This window comes from Tupaia chinensis, unplaced genomic scaffold (assembly GCF_000334495.1).
Source record: "Tupaia chinensis unplaced genomic scaffold, TupChi_1.0 Scaffold149501_1, whole genome shotgun sequence".
In the NCBI taxonomy this organism is placed as follows: domain Eukaryota; kingdom Metazoa; phylum Chordata; class Mammalia; order Scandentia; family Tupaiidae; genus Tupaia; species Tupaia belangeri.
Window position 1 is genome coordinate 164392 of NW_006209345.1, and position 4967 is coordinate 169358.

A 4967-nucleotide genomic window follows, 5' to 3' on the forward strand; every position below is an offset into this window, starting at 1 on the left:
TGTAAAAAGATTAAGGGAAATGAGCTCAGATGATGGCTGTTGACAGGCTCCCTGGGCAAATCCTTAAGTGTGAAGATCTTTATAGAATACCTCGGAAATCCTCCCAGATATAACAAAGTTTTGTAAAGAAATCTGAAAGGAGGATGGAAAGATTCACATTTTACTCATCAAAAAGCTTAACACAGAAAAACCAAATAAGTTTCAATAAATGTATAACCACACGTTTCTTAATGCAAGCAGACATTACTGCCTCTATTGTTACCATATGTTGCTTGCTAAAATCCTAAAAGGTTTCCATTTTTATTCATTCTATTATAATGTATAATATTGCTAAAACAATAAAATTCTATTACTATGAGTTTTAAAAAAATAATATAAGAAAAACACGCCAGGCCTGTATGCATGTGTGCTCAAATCCTGACAGGAATTGCAGAGTAGCCAAGCCCACTGGGGACTGAAGAGTTTTTCTCTCTTTGTATCTCTCTCTCATGAGTGCAGACACCCTCTGGCATGCATGCATTAAAAAAAAAATTAATAATAAAATCTTCCTTGAAAGTACCATGATGTGGCTAGGAGGAAAAAATCAACAGTCTGTCAGGATGTGACACACAGTGGACCCAGCGCGGAGAAGGAGGGAATTAGGCTGCACTCCTAATGATCCTGTATGGTCCCCGCACAGAGAACAAGATTCCAACTGCCAGATGGTGGCACGCCTCCTCCCTGATACTGTACATCAGCCCCAACTGGATACAGCATCACTAGACACTACACACCACAAGAATAAAATGTCCTTGCCTCCTATAAGGTCATAGGCAGAGCCACTTGTATGAGCACGTAGCTTCTCATGAGTTAGGAACTAGAAATGGGGTGCTTATTGCCATGATTAGTTACCTCCCAAGCTCCCTATGCAATACTTGCTCCTTCTCTCCACGGAGTCCCCTTTGGAAAACCTGTGGGTTGCTTAGTACATTCTAGCAACGGCAGTTATTCATGTAACCCTATAAAAATCTACCCAAGGGGCAAGCGGGTAGCATGGTGGTTAAGGCAGCTGGATTCCCACAAGGTGGACTGCAGTTTGAGTCCCAGACCCAGTGGCTTGACAATCTCACTGGACACATGTGCAGGCATGCCCAAAACCCTGAGAAGAGAACAGGGAAGAGACTGCATCATGGCCATCCCGCCCAGAGTAATTTCTCACTTTCCCTCTCTCTCTCCTCTCTGGCAAGCACACACGCCCTATGGCAAAAACCTTAAAAACAAAAACACTACCCAAAGGTTGGCCAGCCTGCAGAATGGTGGTTGACTGGATCCCACATGGTCAACAAGCAGTTGAGTCCTAGACCCAGCAGTCTGAGAAACAAGCTGGGCCCATGTACATGCTTAAAACCTCAAAAAGAGGGAGAAATGGAGAAGGGATCGTGGTATGACCATTCCCATGGGTGGTGCTTTCACCTCTTCTTATCTGTCTGTCTCTTTTAGGCAAACACACATTCCCCTAGCAAAAAAAAAGTTTTAAATAAAAAAAAAAAAGTGAGGGAAGAATCTGAATAAGCACTTTTTTTTTCTTTGAGAGGTTTTTGCTATAGGGTGCGTGCACTCGCCAGAAAGACAGAGAGAGACAGAGACAGAAAGGGAGAAATCACCTCCCAAGAATGGGCACACTGCAATCCTTTCTCTTCCACTCTCACGGGATCCTGGGCACACATGCACATGCACACACACCCAATCTGAGTTTAAGCCACTGGGTCTAGGACTCGAACCACAGTGGTCGAAGTGGGAGTCCAGTGATATAGCCATTACACCAACAGCTGGTCCCCTGAATAAACACTTATCTAAAGAAGATACACAAATGGCTAATAAGCTCATGTAAAGAAGTTCAGTATCTGGGAACAGCAGATGGCATAACGGTTAGGTTGCTGGACTCCGACATAGTCGACTGCAGTTCGAGTCCTGGAACTCACAACGGGCAAGTATGCATGTGTGCCCAAGATCCTGAAAGAGAACGAAGAAGAACGGATTACGGCATGGCTATTCTCCCTGGCGGGTGACTTCTCACTTTGTCTCTCTCTACTTTTCTGGCAAGAGTACGTGCTCTATAGGAAAAACCTCTCTTAAAAAAAAAAAAAAAAAAAAAAGTTCAGTATCATTAACATCAGGGAAATGCTAATCAAAACCACCAGGACTAGGATGACTAAAATCAGAGAGATGATAACAACTAGTGGCAAGGCTGTGGAGAAATGAGAAACCTCATATATTACTGGTGGGAATGGAAAATGAAAAACAGTCTGCCAGTTCCTCAAAAGGTTAAACACAGAGACCATCGACTCAGCAGTTCCACTCCTAGGCATATGCCCAAGACAAATGAAAGCGTATGCCCCCACAAAAATTTGTTCATGAATGTTCCAACGCCATTGTTCATAATAGCCAAAAGTGGAAACAACCCAAATGTCCATCAACTGATGACTGGATACACAGCATGTGGTCTCCCCACACAGCAGAGTATCATTCCCCATAGAATGGAATGAAGTACTGACACGTGCTACAAAGTTGATGAATCCTGAAAACATTATGCTAAGTGAAAGAAGCCAGGCACAAAAGATCACACATTAGATATTTCCATTTATTCCAAAGGGCCAGAATTAGCAAACCTATAGGGACAAAAAGTATATTTGCAGTTGCTCAGGACTAGGATGGGTGGTGGTGGTGAGAACTGGAAGGCTAATGGTTACAGGGTTTCTTTTTGAGGTGATGAAACTGTTCTAAAATTGATTCATGGTAATGAATGCATAACTCTGAATATACTCAAAACCACTGAATCATATGCATTAAATGAGTAAATTATATGCTGTGTGCATTAAAGTCTTAACAAAGTTATTGTAGAAAATACTGTTAAAAAAAAAGAAGTCTAGTGGTTAAGAGAGCTAGATCCCACATGACCAACTAAGGTTCAGATCCTGGAACTTGGAAAAACATAATGAGCACATTCGTATGTATATCCCAAATCCAGACAGGATGGAGAAATGGAGGAGTAGGGATTGTCCTTAGGGGGCTACTTTCTCTTTCTCTCTAGCAAGCAAGCACACCCTCTGGCCATTCAGGAAAAAAAAATTTTTTTTAAAGATCATCTTTTATCCATCCAGCACCTCTACCCAGCACCATTAACACGAACGCTCCCTTGCAGCCCACAGGTATAGAAACCAAGACTGCACAAACATCAAATCTTGACCTGTATAAACAGAGTAAAAAACTCTTCAATAGAAGAATGTTTTCAATGACGGCATAAAACCATCCAAAATCAACTTTCCACTAACCTCACTATCTACAGCATAAAGCAGAGTCAAACAGTAAAAAACAGCCACATAGCTAAAATTAGCAGGCATATTCACTCTGCTTGAGCAGAGGGGAGTGGGCTAGCCCAGGGACAACAAAGACAAGCCTGCTAACAGATCACATTTCCGGCTCTCAGCTGCCCCAGGACATCCTCATATTACAAGACAAGGCAGCAACCTGTGCTGAAGATGATTCACAATTCATCCAGGCACTCTGCATGGGCCAGAGGTCTGAATCACCAATTAGGCTCACTATAATTTAAAAAGTGTGGGGACCAGCAGTTGATGTAATAGCTATGTCGCTGGACTCCCATGTAGTCAACTATGGTTTGAGTCCTGGACCTGGTGGCTTAAATTCGTGCCTGGTGCATGTGTGCGCGGTGCCTAGGATCCTGAGAGGAGAGGGAGGGAGAAGGGACTGGGGCGTGCCCCTCCCCCCTGGGGGGATTTCTCGCTTTTTGTCTCTGTTTCTTTCTGGAGAGAGCACAAGCCCTATAGCAAAAATCTCTCAAAAAAAAAAGTGTTAAAATTGTTTTAAGACAAGAAGTCCTCACTAGACGTCCATGGAAAGTCACTCTTAGTGGAGGGTAAACTTCACTACTTAGGGACCTAAAATCAGAAACAACTCTGCATCTCTCAGCTCTTCATTCTTGTGGCCTGAAAGTCTCACTTAAGACTCTCTCTGGGTTCTTGACTATCTGGGAACTATTTTCTCTAACCAGGGGAGAGGGAAATAGGACTGACTCAAGGCACCGTGCCAGTGACTCACCCACACGGGCAAACACGGGAATGGAGGGAGCCTTCTGCACGTCTGAATCACAGGATAAGGACCTAGTGGGTTAAGCCCCGTGACAAAGCACCGTCCAGCCAAGTCAAAACTGAGCCAAAAGGCGCGTGGGCACCACCCGGCAGACGTCCAGGCAGGCTCACTCGGAGTGCCGCAGGAGCAGCATTCCGCAGACAAGGCCTTCCTCCCCAAGTGGTCCCGACGCGTCTGCAGACTCCGGGTCCCTCTCACCGAGACCCTCCAGGAGGACATAACGGCCATCCGTTGGGAATCAGGCGATGGAAATACAAGGAACAGACAAGCACCTTTCTGGTGATCTCAAACACACCAGAAGAAGGGACAGTTCCAAATTTAGAGCCTCCCGACCAGCTGCAGCTGCGCTTGTCGCGGCATTCCCACTGACCTGATTGCAAAACCTCTACTCAGGTGCGCGGCCAGCAGGAGCCCCAGCGGCCTCGCCCTGCGGCCGCGCCCGGCCCCACACCCACCCCTCCAGTCCAGTACCCTTCCCCCCAGGCCGTCCCCTCTACCCCTCACTCCTCCCCTAGCCCTCCGGATCCCAGCCCCCTACCTCTTAGGACCCAGATCTTCCCGACCCCAGGGGACCCCAGCACCCTCCCCTCCAACCTGGACCCCTCCCCATCGGACCCGGGCGACCTCCCCATGGGACCCAGGCACCCTCCACTCCGAACCTGGACCCCTCCCCATCCGACCCTGAGACCATCCCTTTGGAATTGCGACCCCTCCGGGTCGGACCCTCTCCCAACCTTCCTCCGCGGATTCCAGCCCCTCCCCCTCGGGTCCCCAACCCGTCTGTCCCAGTGCAGCGTCCAGTCCCCTTAGGCATGAGC